General features: G+C 47.6%; 1 long non-coding RNA gene across 2 annotated transcripts; it reads right to left on the bottom strand.

Annotated features, from left to right (window-relative positions):
- Positions 1-1,849: 1,849 nt before the first annotated feature.
- Positions 1,850-16,937, bottom strand: LOC128108697 (uncharacterized). Of its 2 annotated transcripts, none has more exons than XR_008217587.1 (3): positions 16,113-16,937; positions 9,404-9,612; positions 1,850-6,573 (listed from the first exon to the last, which is right to left on the bottom strand). It is a non-coding gene; the product is annotated as an uncharacterized LOC128108697 (long non-coding RNA). The 2 variants fall into 2 exon arrangements; XR_008217588.1 differs by lacking the exon at positions 16,113-16,937 and adding an exon at positions 11,342-11,601.
- Between the last annotated feature and the right edge of the window lie 513 nt (positions 16,938-17,450).

Genomic DNA, 17,450 nt, shown 5'->3' with positions numbered 1-17,450 from the left:
TGGAATGGCTATTGCATTAGGAAAACTTCCCCCATGACACTCCTCTGGGTGAACCAGAAGGGATGTTGTTAAAAATATACAATAGACCTGATTCAGCTTCAAAAGGCTTTGATATTTCAAGTGTGACCATGAATTCAGGATTCTCAAGAACAAAATGGTGCCTTTCCAACGCACCTTGTGACTAGTCTGAAAGAGTCACAGTAGCTTACGACATGACCAATTTGCATAACTGTCCTGGAAAGAATGATTCTAACCACAAGAGTCTAGGAAAAATGCAAATAAATAAATGATATCAGGAGTTAATGGGAACAGTCTAGGAACAGGGAATGAAGCAGAATCATAGGAATCCACAGTGCCCTCCTTTCTAACAGCTGTGCCAATACTGTAGGAAGTTGAGAGGAGGGAGACATGAGAGCAAGAGAGAAGCTGTGCCAACTATCAAGAGTAAGCTTTGTAGTTATGTAGTTTACAAGACGATAGAAAAAAAAACCTGGTATATTCCCATAGGAGATAGAGTAGTACAGAACGAAGAATGAATTGATTCAGCTTTGGCTGATGCGTTATGTATGAAAACTTAGATTTGACTCGAGGTAAACATTAACCACTAGAGGCAAAACTCTTTGACTTTGCATGATGCTGTTCTACCTGTAAATGTGCCTAGTTAGAATACTTCCTTTGTTGCTTGCTATACCGCTTATGCTTCTAATATTAAAGCTATGAATCAGACCATGATTACTGAGGGGTGAGCTGGGGGACAAAAGGGGGGTGAGGGAAAACAAACTAGCGTGGAATTATTAGAGGGAGTGTGTCATTGTGGGGGCAGACTTTGCGGTCTCCTATGCTCAAGCTACACTCAGTGTGGGACAGTGTCCCCTCTTGCTGCCTGCAGATCAAGATGTAGAATGCTCAGCTACCTCTCCAGCACCATGTCTGCCTGCATGCTGCCATGTCCTGCCATGTTGATAATGGACTAAACCTCTACAACTGTAAGCCAGCCCCAATTAAATGCTTTCCTTTATAAGAGTTGCCCTGGTCATAGTGTCTTCTTTACAGCAACAGAAACTATGACAGTGGGTAATGGGAGGGGACTTTTGAGTGTTTCAAAATGAAAGGGCTTTAAAAAACTTGGATGACCATTGCTCAGGATGACAAGGGAATTGTTCAATATTCAGCATCTATGGATTGCTCCTTAACTCATAAGACCCCAAAGTGATTATTAAAACCTTATGAAAAGGTTTGCAAAGCTCTCTGCAATGTTGTTAGTCCAGTATCCTGGCTGCAGAAGAGAAATAGCACATGCAAATGTCACATATGACAGCCAAATGCCCTACCACTGTCACAGCAAACCCTGAGGGTGTCTGGTCTCTGCTGCACAGCTTTGGTAGAGTCTGGTGAATACTTAAGTCCTCCCAAAGAGAACCAGAACATCCTCTCTGTCATCTGGGAAGGGCCTGGAGGGCATGAGTTGTTGTGAATGTGTCTGTTGACCTTTGTTCAGCACTGAGCATTTGAAAAGTATTGACATTCCCTACTCATAAGCATTTGGATTCACCTCCATTTTAACTGGTATGGTGTGTTTTACAACTTATAGATGGTAAGTGAATTCCCAGACTCCATGAGGTTTGGCAAATCAACTTCCCAGCTGTGTTAGCTGTTCTCATCATTGTGGCAGAATACCCAAAAAAGCCATTTAATGAAGGACACTTATTTTGCTCCTGGTCTGAGGGGATTTAAGTCCATCATCTCATGGGGAACTGTGATGACATTCTATCAGTTCAAACCACGACTAATGCAATGAAACACTCCAACAAAAGCCATTTAAAAGAGAAGTGATTTATTTTGACCAGGGTTCTGGGGGATATTGTCCGTCATGGTAGGGAAGACATGACAGAGGACAGGGAGGGCATTGGTGGCAGGGAAGGGAGCTGGCTTGTTACATTATCTTCACACGCACAAGTAGAGAGTGAACATGAAGTAAAGTGGGACTATAAAACTTGTATGTCTGTCCCCAGGGACTTACTTCTTCCATCAAGGCACTACCAGGCAAAGGTTCCACAGTTTTCCCAAACAGCGCCATCAGCTGGTGACAAAGTGTTCAAACACATGAGCCTCTGGGGGACATTTCATATTCAAACCACTACCACAGCAACAACAACAAAAAGCTGAATCATTGAAACTTTCTTTTGTGTTTCTCAAGCCTGCCTCTTCCATTTCCACACCTGCTCCCCTTGTCTGGATTTCATCCCTTGAATGCCTTCTCCTTATCCATGTACCCCTCTCTGCCTCCTTCAGCCTACCCTCCACGTAATGGCCTGCTTATATTCCAAAATACTGCTTCAGCATGTATAATCCAAAGGGTTGGTCTGTAGTAGCTGCTCAAAAAAATTAATAATAATAAGTTGAAATTCCCAGTGTTTTTTACATTTTCATAGTGAAGTATGGTATTATAAAGATAATATTCAGTATTTTCTTTAGTTGCTAAGACATTTGGGCTTTTCCGATAAGGGTATTCTTGCTACTTATGCTGATAAGTTAACTCTCAGATACTTCAGGAAAGCACATGATCAAAATGAAGACAAGGGATTGAAGTGTTAGAACTCTGGACCAAACTGACCTGAGGTATAAACTCACTAACTGGGCAAGGGAGCAGGCTGAGATTTTTAATGTGGCCAATGATTTAATCCATGACCTTTAAGAAAAATCCCAATAAAAACTCTTCATTGAGGGTCAGTGAAGATCTCCGGCTGATGAACACAGGTTTTGCGGTGCTAGGGACGAGACAAAGTGGAACGAGCGATCCACCTTTCCTGGGGTACAGGCGCCATAGTAAGTTAGAGCACCGATCAACGCTATTTAATTAGTGACTACTCATTATTTTATACGATCTCTCTTATGTTCATTTTCCTCGGTAAATTTGCTAAGACGTTGGGGATGGGAGCTGGGACTCACTAATTCGTCCCCATTAGACTCCTCTTCATTGCCCAGGATGCCTTGAGGAAAGGACTGTCAGTTCAGCAGTCAGCTTGACTCCTGCTCTAGCTGCTTCAAACAGTCCGCAGATGTTTTGAGGAAGTTGCACGGCAACTGCAGCTGCCTGCTGCTGTAGCACAGCTACCGTTCCTAAAGCGCAGCCCCAGCACGTTCCAGACTTACCCTGGCATCAATTTACCTAGTCCAGAAGGGGAACACCTCACTGCTCGTATAGCAGAGGAACTGTTGTAACTAGTGGGAAAGAGACAATGCCGTGACCATCCTTCCCTTGCATGTAGGTCTGCTGTGATTGGATGGTAGACAAGCAGGTTGCCAGGAAACAGTGTTGTCGTAGCATCCGCGACAGGAAGGCTTCTTCTGAGCGGTCTTTCCTTGTCTGTCTCTATTGCTCGTAGAGTGCGGTGGACTGGTCACAAGAAGAAGGAAGTAGCAGTGACCGTGGTGGCGGTCGAAGCTATGACAAATGAGGATCGGCGGCAACACCAGCCTGGTGGTGGTGACGTGGTAATCCTGGGAGCCACAGCCACGAGGCAGAGGCAGCAGTGGCTCTGAAAATAGCGGACGATAACAGCCGGAGGGGCGGCGGCGGTGAATGCTGGCAGCCGTGACAGCATGTGCAGGAAGCAGAGGTGTTTGAAAAGTTGCAAAAAGAGGCCGGGCGGTGGTGGCGCACGCCTTTAATCCCAGCACTCGGGAGGCAGAGCCAGGCGGATCTCTGTGAGTTCGAGGCCAGCCTGGGCTACCAAGTGAGTTCCAGGAAAGGCGCAAAGCTACACAGAGAAACCCTGTCTCGAAAAACTTAAAAAAAAAAAAGTTGCAAAAAGGGGAATCAAGAGTAATGGCAGACGTAGAAAGAAAGCAGAAGAGCGTGGAAATAGAGCCAGGGATAAAGAAAAATAGAAGGCCGCAAAGAGGCAGAGTGGGAAAACTGCAAGCAAGCCCTGGTCACTAGAAAAGTTCCGGAGAGCTGCCAGCTCATCGGGCCAAGGCCCTCGGGTCCCCGGAGCCTCGCCTGAGCCGAATCCTAGCACCAGGCACCGACTGAGCTGGAGAAGCCTCACTTCCCGCGCCTGTGGGGCTGAGGGTCCTGGAAGCTCAGGCCAGCACAGGCGCACTAACGCGCCAGCGGGAACTTCCTGCCTGCTGCTGTTTGCCTCTGTCCATCACAGCTGCTCACTGGGTCAGACGCTGAGGGAAAGATTACAAAAGCCTCCAAGGACAACAGTCGGGGAGCCTCTCCTATCTGAATAGAACAGAAGGACTCCAGCCAGACAGCTGGTGACAGGGGGGCTTTAATGAATCAGCTCCCCTGCTGCTCTGCCTACAGAGACTTGATTGACAGGTTCTGCAAATAACTACCAGCTAACATTACTGATAACTAGTATTCTCTGTGTCTTGTTTCCACCCCAACTCTATTCTGACACCAACTACCCAGAGTTGGCACCCACTTGTTGGTTGTTGGTGTTTTTTGGGTGGGCGGGGGACCCGCAAACCAGCTCCCAAATAAATCACACATGGAGGCTTATTCTTAATTATGATTGCCTGGCCTTAGCTTGGCTTGTTTCTTTCCAGCTTTCCTTAACTTTAACTTATCCAGGTTACCTTTTGCCCCTGGGCTTTTCCTGTTCTCTAACTTCTGTAAATCTTACTATTACTCCGTGGCTTGCTGTGTCACTGGTGATATGGATTCACAACACGCCCCCACGGTTGGGCATGGTCACGCATGCCCGGCGGGACCTAGTCACTTCTGTCTAGTCATTTCCGGGTCAAAACATCTCGCGTGACCAGGACCCCATGGTTTTGCGTGGTTGCGTAAAGCACGCAGCGTAAACATGTGGTCTACATGCATGCGTGGAATAGCCACATGGGCCTGTGTACGCAGGCGCAGCCCAGCCTTTATAAGCCGGCGCCAGGATTCCCGGCCCCATCTTCACTCACGTGTCTTTCCACAGGCCTGTTTACCTCTGTCTCTTTACCTTATCTTAATATAACTCTTGTTATTGGATTTTGTTAATGTTTCGTGACGTTTCCTTGCAGGGTAAGAGCGCCGCAATAACCCAACAGCTGGGTGGCTGGCCCCTGATGTCCTCCTCCTTCTCTGACTACTTCTTCCTCAGATTTCTCCCTCTATATATTCTCTCTGCCTGTCAGCCCCACCTATCCTTTCTCCTGCCTCACTATTGGCTGTTCAGTTCTTTATTAGACCATCAGGTGTTTTAGACAGGCACAGTAACACGGCTTCACAGAGTTAAACAATCGCAACATAAAGAAAAGTAACACACCTTACAATATTCTACTACACCCACTCTTGGTTAGGTTCTGTGTGTATCTTCTCATCACTAGGGGGGTTTGCTCCCTGAGACCACTGGGGTGCTGTCTTCCTGCCTTATACATCTGTTTGGCTCTTCTTGAAGTGTGTCCTTTAGTAAAGCTGTGGATTCAGTGAATCACCCCAGTGGGCCAAAGTGTGGGTGGCCTAGAGACCTCATGAGACTTCCTGTGGTTTGCCTGAGAGGAGAGGGCAGTCTAATGGAGATGTTTTCTCTTCATCCCCATAGGTGTTTGTGCCAACTCTGGGCAGCTAAGTGTCTGAGGCAAGCTGGAAACAGAACAGAGGCAATCAACCCTAAGCCGCAATTACTGAAATCCGAAGAAAGAGAGTGTCCTGGACCATGATGCTGTGCAGCACAGCTGTGCTAACACAATAACACCTGACTACCGAAGGCCTCCCTAGGACCACAAAATGATGCTGCTGTTTCCCCTAACACGACTTCCATGGCCTCTATTAGTGTGGCCTCCTGTGAAGAAATCCTGTCCGTGAGTCATTTGCAGACAAGAGGAATCAAAATGTTTTGACTAGGCCAGAGCACAGCATTTCAGATGCACTGTAATCTATGTTCTTATTTCCATAGAGTCACTTCCATGGTTTATTTTGGCAAAAGGCCACAGGGATGTCCTCTGCCACTCTGTTTCTCTGAGTATTCTCTCTAGGCCAGGCAAGAAAGGCAGCTGGTGGCATCCATGTAAACAGGCACACTGTGGAGATTTGGAATTGCAGGCTCTGTTTGCATCCTTGAAAGCTATTGTGAGAAAAAATTATGTTGCCAGCGTTGGTGACCATAAGGGGTGTGTGTGTGTGTGTGTGTGTGTGTGTGTGTGTGTGTGTGTGTGGTGTGCATGTATGTGTCTGTGTGGAGGTGTGTGTGTAAGGTGTGTATGTAGGGGTGTATGTGCATATGGGTGTGGTGTGCATTTATGTATGATGTGTGTGTGTGGTGCGCATGTAAGAGTCTGTGTGTATGTGTGGTGTGCATGTGTGTGTATGTGGTGTGCATGTGTGTGTATGTGGTGTGCATGTGTGTATGTGAGTGGTGTGTATGTAGGGGTGTGTGTGTGGTTGTGCATGTATGTGTCTGTGTGTATGTGTGTGTGTGTGTGTTTGGTGTTCATTTCTTACTCACTGGACTGCTTCTCATTGGGTAGCAACACACTCATACACACACACACACACACACACATATACACACCACACATACACAAACCTCCACATAGACACATACATGCACAACCACACACACACACCTACATACACACCACTCACACACGAGAGAGAGAGAGAGAGAGAGAGAGAGAGAGAGAGAGAGAGAGCCAGAGTCACTTAATTGTATTGTCATTACTCTTTCTCTGCTTCCTAAATTGTGTAGAAATGAAATCCAATCCTATCCTCCAAATGATGAACTCCCCCACTGTGAACCCCCATGATGATCTCCCCCATGATGATCTCCCCCATGATGAACTCCCCATGATGAACCCCCCATGATGAACTCCCCATGATGATCTCCCCCATGATGATCTCCCCATGATGAACCCCCCATGACGAACTCCCCCATGATGATCTCCCATGATGATCTCCCCCATGATGATCTCCCCCATGATGAACTCCCCCATGATGAACTCCCCATGATGAACCCCCCATGACGAACTCCCCCATGATGATCTCCCATGATGATCTCCCCCATGATGATCTCCCCCATGATGAACCCCCCACGATGAACCCCCCACGATGAACTCTCCATGATGAACTCCCCCATGATGATCTCCCCCATGATGAACCCCCCATGATGAACTCCCATAATGAACTCCCCATGATGATCTCCCCCATGATGATCTCCCCCATGATGAACCCCCCACGATGAACCCCCCACGATGAACTCTCCATGATGAACTCCCCCATGATGAACTCCCCCATGATGAACTCCCCATGATGATCTCCCCCATGATGAACCCCCCATGATGAACCCCCCATGATGAACTCCCCATGATGAACTCCCCCATGATGAACTCCCCATGACGAACTCCCCATGATGAACTCCCCCATGATGAACTCCCCATGATGAACTCCTCATGATGAACTCCCCATGATGAACTGCCCCATGATGAACTCCCCACGATGAACTCCCCATGATGAATCCCCCATGATGAACTCCCCCATGATGAACTCCCCATGATGAACTGCCCCATGATGAACTCCCCACGATGAACTCCCCATGATGAATCCCCCATGATGAACTCCCCCATGATGAACTCCCCCATGATGAACTCTCCATGATGAACTCTCCATGATGAACTCCCCATGATGAACTCCCCCATGATGAACTCCCCATGATGAACTCCCCCATGATGAACTCCTCCATGATGAACTCCTCCATGATGAATCCCCCATGATGAACTCCCCCACGATGAGCTCCCCATGATGAATCCCCCATGATGAACTCCCCCATGATGAACTCCCCCATGATGAACTCTCCATGATGAACTCCCCATGATGAACTCCCCATGATGAACTCTCCCACCGTGATGATCTCCCCCATGATGAACTCCTCCACCGTGAACCCCCCATGATGAACTCCCCCATGATGAACTCTCCCACCGTGATGAACTCCCCCTGATGCACTCCCCATCATGAACCCCCCATGATGAACTCCCCCATGATGAACTCCCCACCGTGATGAACTCTCCCTGATGAACTCCCCATGATGAACTCCCCATGATGAACTCCCCATGATGAACTCCCCATGATGAACTCTCCCACCGTGATGAACTCCCCATGATGAACTCCCCATGATGAACTCTCCCACTGTGATGAACTCCCCATGATGAACTGCCCATGATGAACTCCCCCACCGTGATGAACTCCCCACCGTGATGAACTCCCCCTGATGAACTCCCCCATGATGAACTCCCCATGATGAACTCCCCATGATGAACTCTCCCACCGTGATGAACTACCCATGATGAACTGCCCATGATGAACTCCCCCATGATGAACTCCCCATGATGAACTCCCCCATGATGATCTCCCATGATAAACTCCCCATGATGAACTCCCCCATGATGAACTCCCCACCGTGATGAACTCCCCATGATGAACTCCCCCATGATGAACTCTCCATGATGAACTCTCCATGATGAATTCCCCCATGATGAACTCCCCCATGATGAACTCCCCACCGTGATGAACTCCCCATGATGAACTCCCCCATGATGAACTCCCCATCATGAACCCCCCATGATGAACTCCCCACCGTGATGAACTCCCCATGATGAACTCCCCCATGATGAACTCCCCATCATGAACTCCCCATCATGAACTCCCCCATGATGAACTCCCCATCATGAACCCCCCATGATGAACTCCCCCATGATGAACTCCCCACTGTGATGAACTCCCCATGATGAACTCTTTTCCCAGGAGGACAGGCGGCGCTCTCTTGAAGTCCTCAGGAGCATGTCCCCTCTGACCCTCTGGCTGACTGGTGTCAGGTCTATTGAAGAACCTGAGCCCACATAGACCCTCTCCCCTTAAGTTGCTTCTCTCAGGCATTTGGTCACAGCAACAAGAAAACTAATCATACAGTCACCTAAAACCAGTCTTGAAACCGTCCTCCAGTACCACAGATTTCCACTGTCACCACAACACTGACATCTCTAGCACCCTCCCCCCCCCCCCCCCCACTATCTCTTTAGGCCAGTTGGTGCTAGTCCTGGGGGAGGTGTTAGCAGCCTCAGCAGCCTCCTGGAAGCATCATGGGTACAGTGACCCAGGCCATACTTCCCTGGGTTTTATTAAATGGTCTCTCCACCCCCAAATTAGGTCTGTCTAGTTGTAGGCAGCCAAACAAGACACAGAAAGAGTCCTCAGGAGCATGTCCCCTCTGACCCTCTGGCTGACTGGTGTCAGGTCTATTGAAGAACCTGATGAGGCGGTGTTCTGCCTTAGTATGTGTGTCTTCTAGTTTTTAGGCAGGAGCCCTGAACGCTTAGCGCAGCTGGCCAGGGACTGAAGTGGGGGGCCTGGAATACAGTACTCAGTGTCCTGGTCAGGGGAGTTCGCTGACCTCTGACATCTCACCTGGCCTCCAGCAGGATGACATCTCACTCGAGTTGAAATGTTGAGCAACCGTGGACTGGGACCTGCTTGCAGACAGAGTGAAGGCATTAACCAGAGAACACGTTTTCCCTTCATTTCCCGAGGGTTCGTGGCAGTTGTTTTCCCATGAAAGCAAGCAGGAATCTGTTGCAATCATCTGGCGTTTTTAGTTTCCCAATTTGTATGGGAACCTAGAGAGATAGACATATGGTACTTTCATTATCCCAAAAAAATTACAGCTGTAAACAAACGTGGAAGCCAGCATTAGCACGCACGCTCGCTCGCTCGGGTAGAAGCCTTCAGATCACGGTCCCCGGGTCCCTGATCTCAGGAGCTCTCAGCAGTATTACTGGGCTTGCTGTTTACATCCCAGCTTAGAACCTCTCTGGAAGGACTTTCATCTGGATCTTGGTAGGGGCCTCCCTGCAGCACATCAGCCTGCCACCTCTTGTCAGATCGCAACTGTGCCTTCCTGCACCAGCTGGAGAGTGGAGTGACCAGGATAAAGGAATCATCAGGCCCATGTTCTTTTTTTTTTTTTTTTAAAGATTTATTTATTTAGTATACAGCATGTATGACTGCTGGCCAGAAGAGGGCACCAGATCACGTTACAGATGGTTGTGAGCCACCATGTGGTTGCTGGGAGTTGAACTCAGGACCTCTGGAAGAGCAGTCAGTGCTCTTAACCTCTGAGCCATCTCTCCAGCCCCCAGGCCTATGTTCTAAACCATGGGCCTCTGGCATGTACATGGTGCACAGACACACAGGCAGGAAAAGCCCACACACATAAAATCAAAGATAAATCCAAGTGGATGAAATGAAATGTTTTCACATGTGAAGTAGAGGAGGCAGTCCCCTCCCGGTTACCCTAAGACCAGGGGTGACCGACCGCCTGTGTAGTGTGTCGATGTGATACATAGACAACTGAAGAGATGTAACTGTCCTGGAATAAAGTCATTCTATGGAGGCACTTGTGCCCTGCCTCCACCTATCAGACCATTGCAACAGTGGACCCAAGAAACTGGAATTTCCCTTGAAATTTCATGCTGGGCAAGGAGAAAGAAGCCTGGGCCCTGGTGTCAGCCAGGAGGGAATTGTGGGAAGGAATTTTATACAGTTCTGTCCACTTGTCAGACCACAGTGCAAGAGGGCCTGGGGATGAGACCATCCGCAGTCACGGATGCGTGGGACCACATCTAGAGTAGGACTGTGAAGCTGTGCACACTACCTGCCCTCCATTTCAGCCGATTACCAGGACCTCAGAGAAGGAGCTGTGATGTCACCAAACCCCTTGTCCCTCTTCCCAGTGTCACCGCAACGAATACATCTCTTTCTTCTGATTGTCTCTAGTATTTGTCTCTCTAGTTCTACTGAGGATGGGTGGCTAAGCCCAGTTTGTTAGGACTGCCGGGCTCCTGGTTTTGACCCTAATGGAGTCAGTAACAACGTGGTTGCCCACGAGGGAGGGGTGTTGTCTAACAGACAGACTCAGTGGGGGAGGCCTGTCTTCCAGCGAAGCCAGCCTGCTCGTACAGGCTATCTGGATAGCTTTCATTTCCTCTAGGTGTGCGGCAGGATCCTCTCTGGAACCACGTTACGTGTCCTATAATGAATCCAGGTGGACCAGACACTTAAAAATGCCCATCCCTTAAAGGAAAAGGGAAGAAGTTGAAATTAGGGTAATAGTTTTAGATTTCACAGTTACTTTTTGAAAAAAAGGAAGAATAATTGCTATGGCTTGCACTGGGGAGGAAAATGTCTAGAGTTTGTAGCTGGCATTGGGGAGGATGAGGAAGGAAGAAGGCCCACCAGGAGAAGGCCACAGAAGTTTGTCTGAGCCCTTCACTTTAGCAAATCATTTTCAGAGTCACAGCACTGCCCATCAAACAACAGAACTCATCAAATACAGCCCTTACTTACAAAACTGTTGCCTTTGTCTTCAAGAAAAGAAGAACAGTCAGAGCTGATGCAGGAGGGAAGGGAACAGTGGAAGGCAGCTCGGTTTTTGACTTCTTTAACGCACAGCTGTGCCTGCCGAGAGGTGTGTTATTTAAAGGCCGTCTCAAGTGCTACACATGTAAAGATCAAGGAAAGTTATGTCACTGGACATACAATATAAAAAGCAAGCTATGTGTGGTGAATCCCAGCACTCGGGAGGCAGAGACAGGTGGATCTCTGTGAGTCTGAGGCCAGCCTGGTCTACAGAGTGAGTTCAAAGCCAGCCAGGGCTACATAGTGAGGCCTTGTCTCAAAAAATTATATTATGTATATATCCAAATGCTATATTATTATTATTATTATTATTATTATTATTATTATTACAGATAGAAAATGGGTACTCTTGACTAATGGCATAGAGAAGACCATGTACTTATATTAGTTTGGAAGATCTTTTGGAACTCCAGAGACAGAGGCTGTGAAGGCTGGAGATGAGTTACTTAGTAGAAACTCTCAGTGGTACAAGGGCTGTCCAGGCCCTGGCTCATACACAGACCTGGTGAGCTTACTAAACTGTTACAGTGTACAGGGCTGCCCAGGCCCCGGCTCACACACAGACCTGGTGAGCTTACCTTACTTTCTTGTATTGATAGCCTTTATATTCTCAGTAGCTACATGAGCAATGTAATGTGCCTGGAATGGAGTGACATTATGTGTGTTTCTAAGGTCCTGAAGATTTAAGTAGTTGGTTTAGGTGAGGGACAGTTCCCAGCAGCACTGCCCGAGAGAACTGTAGCGGGAGCCGGGTTGACTCCAAGTTTTCTAGTGTCTGCATTCTAATGGGTAAAAATAAATGAATGAAATTAAGTTTACCAATATGAGATGTAGCCCAATGAAGTAAAAGTACAGAAATTGAGGAGGAGTGGATTGGGGGGACAGAGGGGAGGTGGTGAGGGAGGGATTTGGCAAGAGAGGAGGGAGAGGAAACTGGTCAGGATGTAAAATAAATAAATAAATAAATAAAAATATCCAGGGTTGCCTCATCAATTCAGTCACGGCTGAGTGGACTGTTACAAGGTGAGCTCTCACCAGAGGAAGCAGACCACTGGACGATGCCTGTGAGGGGTGCATCTGTCCCTGGACCTTCCTTCTGATTCTCTGTGTGTAGAATGTCAAGGAAAGGAAAGCGAAGCTGGTAAGAACATGGGGTCTCAGGTGTGAGGAAGAATTTTAAGTATGCTCTCTTAATTCCTGAGCTGCCTAGGAAGGTAATTCTCATTCTCACCCATTTGGAAAACTTTATCTTCTGAAGTTAAAATGTAGTACTTTTCCCTTTCTTCCCTTGTACTTCTTCCATGTGCCTGTCTCTTGTTCTCTCTCACACTTGTGGTGGTGTTTTAACTGTTGCAATGTGTGTGTGTGTGTGTGTGTGTGTGTGTGTGTGTGTGTGTGTGTGCAACCTGCTCAGTCTTTATGTTACTTGTGTGCACATGTTTTCAAGGCTGGCCCCTTGGTGTTGGGTAACTCATTGGGGGCTCTTCCATGGTCTTCCTCTGAGAAAGCTGACCTGCCACATGCTTCTGTGGCTTGCTCAGGGTGACACAGCTGGACAACTGAGGAGGGAGGATTGGACTTAAAGCCTGACTGGTGACAAGATCTCAAGATAGTGACTCCCACCATAAGGAAAGGGAGAAGTGACCACGTAGGCAGAGAGAGTGGAGTCCAGGTTGAATGCTCTTGGAAGGGAGATGAATGAGGAAAACCAGCGTTTGCAGCCTCAAGCCCAGCTCCAGGACACCCACACTCTGCAGACACACTGGATTTTGACTAGCATGCATTTTAGATGTCCACAGAAGCTGCATGGGAGACAAGCACACAGTGATGACAGAGTTCTTCTGGGAAGGGTGTTGCTCAGTGGGTCCTCAGTCCATCGGTGTGCTGTCTTCTCTGACTGGGTGGAAATCAGTCATAAGTAGTTGAGCTCAACACAACAATTACTGTAGTGGTTAACCATTCCAGCTTAGGTCTGGAAGTTCCAACCCCTATTGAGGCTTCGGTAACTACAAGGCGGGGCCAAGAGAGGGTCCCGAAGATCCAAGATCTGGATCTGCCACGCTCTCTTGTTTTCCTGGACCCTGGACACTAGAGGTAGACCGAGTAGAGTTCTCCAGAGAACACCACCGGACTGCGCTGTGTCTTTCCCAGAACCCGCAATCTACCGACCCCTTCATTTGTAAGTTACGCCACTAAATAAATCTTCCTTTTAACTACGTGGAGTGGCCTTAAAATTTTCACCAATAAATTACCGTAAATGGAAATTCTTGAATAGAAAAAAGATGTGTTTTTCAGTGACAGTTGTGACTCCATATTCTCAGTTATGGTTTCCTAACAAGAGCTGTGACCAGGTGTCTTAAAGGACAGACATTTGCTTCCGACCACTCCAGAGGCTGGGAAGCGCAAGCTTGAGGTGCCAGCAGACTCAGTTCCTCCCGTCTGGTGGACAGCTGGCTCCTCTTTGTCTCTTCACTGGGTAGAAAGAGAGGGCTGCTAGTCACTGTTTATCAGGGTACTGATTTCCAGCCATGGACTCCTCCTTATGACTTCTCTAAGCTTAACTAAGCCCCCACTCCAAAGCCCTGCCTTCTAGTACCTTCACACGTGAGTTAGAATTTCAACATAGGAATTTCCAGGGACACGAACACCTGGTTCATAACACAGAGGGTAGCTGATAATACATCTGTAGAGTTTAGCATTGGCCAAGGAGATTCCCAGAAACCATCATCCTTGAGCCTCATGATGTTACCGGAGAGATACTTATTTCCTTGTTTTCCAGACAAACCGAGAAGCATGTGACTCTCCCAGCATCCTGCACTAAGCGGCAGCAGTGGATGCACACCCCAGGCTTCTGATCACCAACCTTGTGTTCTTATACCTACACCAGGGACCCGGCCTCCTGTCCCTCATATTGACAGCAGAAACATCAAAAGAGGAACAGTGAGAACTCAGTGTTGGTCTTCTAGAGAATACTCTCTTAGGGAAGATACCAGTATTTTCTCTATTTTGCAAATCCAAGAATTATCAGGGTTAAATAACTATAAGATTGCACAGATGGTACATAATATACTAAACGTTTGACTAGTGTTTGGCTGAATATGCAGCTTATGTTCTCATTAAACCATTCAGTTAAAGTGGCCTTTGGTGATGCTCTCTGGAAAATGATATGCAAGATGAAAAGATCCTGTTTGACATTTATCAGGATTTTAGTTTTAAAAAAAAAAGGTTCTTGCTCTTTGCAAGCATTTGTGTCCTACACAACACTGGACTGAAAGTCCTATTTTTCAGGCCCCGCAGATGGAGGACAGATGTTTCTTTATGCTTGGAAAGGTCCACTCTATGTAGCTGACTCGGAAGAGATCCTATCCTGTTCTGAATGTTGCAGAGAAATGGCATCAGACAGATCATTCCAAACAAAAGCCAAATCAAAGGAGTTATCATGCAGATTGAATTTTTAAAAAACCCCAAGACTACAGGATGTTATTCAGTGGCATGGCTGGGAACTCCGCATTTCAGAGTTCATCCCAGACCTAGACATTTCCAGGTGTTTTCTATCCTGAGTTCTAACTTGAAATCAGAGAGCATCACACATGTTTCTGATTGACAGCTGTGTAGGTGAGGCAGGGGTGGGAAGCGATGGTGCAGGCTTGTCATGCAAGGCTGGTATTTGGTGACACTCAGAACTGCATGGATCATGGGGAGCAAGTGGGAACATGGCCGCCACTCAAGTAGACTATTCAGATGAATAGAAACTCACAGTGAGCTCAGAAGAATTACACTGGACTGTGTGGGCATATTTGAAACACTCACTAGGGAAGAATAATCAGGCCTGTAAGACTATCTCAAAGCTTTTGGAAGCAGGATGATAACCAATGAAAAGGTTCTTCAGGGAAAATGCACAAATTCATTGTTATGTGTGTGCATTCACGTGTGTTATACGATCTATATATGTGAGCGTGCTTGCCACAGCTTGCTTGTGGAGTTGACTCTCTCCTTCCACCTTTACATGGGTTTCAGGGATCACACTTATCAGGCTTGCAATCCTCGGGGGGCAAGTGCCTTACCCTCTGACCTATCTCCTCAGTTCAGCCGATTCCCAAGTCAGGAAATCCATTTGTATGCTAGAGATGATCACAGCATTGCAGGGGCAACGCGCAGACTCGGGGCTATGCTATGTGGTTCAAGGTGCCTGATTTCATAGAAGTGGAAACTGAGGCCTAGGGAGGGTTGGTGACTTGCTGTAGTCAAACTTCACACAGATGGATGAACATGTCCTGAATATGTAAAGGGCCTTGTTTAAAGCACCGCTTGTAGATTCTGTTGGGGGTTTCGTACAGGATTTATGGACAGAAATCTGGGCCCTATCTGTGTTTTACACCAGATTCTTGTACTTATGCACCACGTTTCCTCAGAGCTGTGCTGTGCAGTTCCGTGAGGACAGGGTCTAGGGTCCTCATTATCCCTGGCTGTACACTCACCACCTAAAGCAGTTCTGGGACTCAATCTTTGTAGAAGGGGCGTTTACATCTCCAAGAGAGGAACCGAGGTGGAGATACAAAGTAACAAGAATAATTGGTAGGAACAGGACTCTAACTCAGCGTGGAGACAGGTGTCCTCCAGGCTGCCTATCCGAGTTTCTGTCCAGGTCTCTGTGATAGAGTTGCCCTGATAGAAGCAACTCAAGGAAGCAGGGGCTTACCTTGGCTCACAGTGTGAGGAGCTAGTCACCATGGCAACAGAAGCTTGAAGCAGCTGGTCCACAATCATGCAGAAGAAAGCAACTGACACTTGTGTTCAGCACATTTTCTCTCTTTATACAGCCAAGGATCTCAGCCCATGGAGTAGCGTCACCCACAGTGGGCGCGCCTTCCCACACCTATTACACTAACGAAGAGTATTCCTCACGGGAATGCCCAGAGGCCCATCTCCCAGGAGGTTCTAGAGCTCATTAAGCTGACAATGATTTTAACCATCGCTGGACCACAGGACAGCCCAGCCCTACTGAAGACAGAGGTCTTAGCTTTCTCTAGGTGCAGTGAGGTTTAGGTCTAGGACTCAAGCAGTCCTGGCGTGGGCACCAGAGCACAGAGGACATGCACAGTGCCCACCACAGGAAGCCCTCTGCAAGGCAGAAAGCCTGGTGGTGCCAGCTTACCCTAGCAGCCAGTCAGGGGAGGGTGTGCACTCCACCCAGGCAGAAGCCAATCCTTTGCGGTGCTCCCAGCCCACAGTTGCCTTGCCACACCACCAACTTGATACTTACGCCCAGAGCTTTAGAACAAAACCCCAAGAACTTCAAGCTGCCAGGATCTGCTTCTGGGAGGACTCTGGGCTGGATGTCAGACACTTCCCACCTTTCATGTTAAAGCCAGAGGAGGCAAAGCAGCTCTAAGGTCTCCTTCCTGTACCCGCACAAGCTCAGGGCTTCCTGAGACCGGACACTTGAGTATCATGGCGGCTGGCCCTGCTCCTATCCATTTTAAATAGCTTCTCTTACCATGTGCCCAGCTCTCTGACAGGGCTACCCCATAGAACAGCCTTGTAAGATGATTCTACACTCCCTCACTTGTGACGGTTTGGGTTCTTCAGTGAAAAGTTTTGTTCATGTGTCATGAAAGTGAATCATTTCAAAGGCCGAAAAAAGAAACGAGTGACATGCAAGTTCTTAAGAAAATTACTCAGAAGGGGAACACTCCTCCACTGCTGGTGGGAGTGCAAACTTGTACAGCCACTCTGGAAATCAGTATGGTGGTTTATCAGAAAATCGGGAATTAACCTACCTCAAGACCCAGCAATACCACTATTGGGCATATACCCAAAAGATGCTCAATCATACCACAAGAACACTTGCTCAACTATGTTCATAGCAGCATTATTTGTAAAAGCCAGAACCTGGAAACAACCTAGATACCCTTCAACTGGAGAATGGATAAAGAAAACGTGGTACGTTTACATAATGGAGTATTACTCAGCGGTAAAAAAAAAAATAATGTCATCATGAAATTTGTAGGCAAATGGCTGGAACTAGAAAGAATCG

Source organism: Peromyscus californicus, unplaced genomic scaffold, assembly GCF_007827085.1.
Source record: "Peromyscus californicus insignis strain IS unplaced genomic scaffold, ASM782708v3 Scaffold_13__1_contigs__length_99412109, whole genome shotgun sequence".
In the NCBI taxonomy this organism is placed as follows: domain Eukaryota; kingdom Metazoa; phylum Chordata; class Mammalia; order Rodentia; family Cricetidae; genus Peromyscus; species Peromyscus californicus.
Note: the sequence above shows the minus strand (reverse complement) of the source record. Positions and strands in the feature narration are given on the sequence as shown.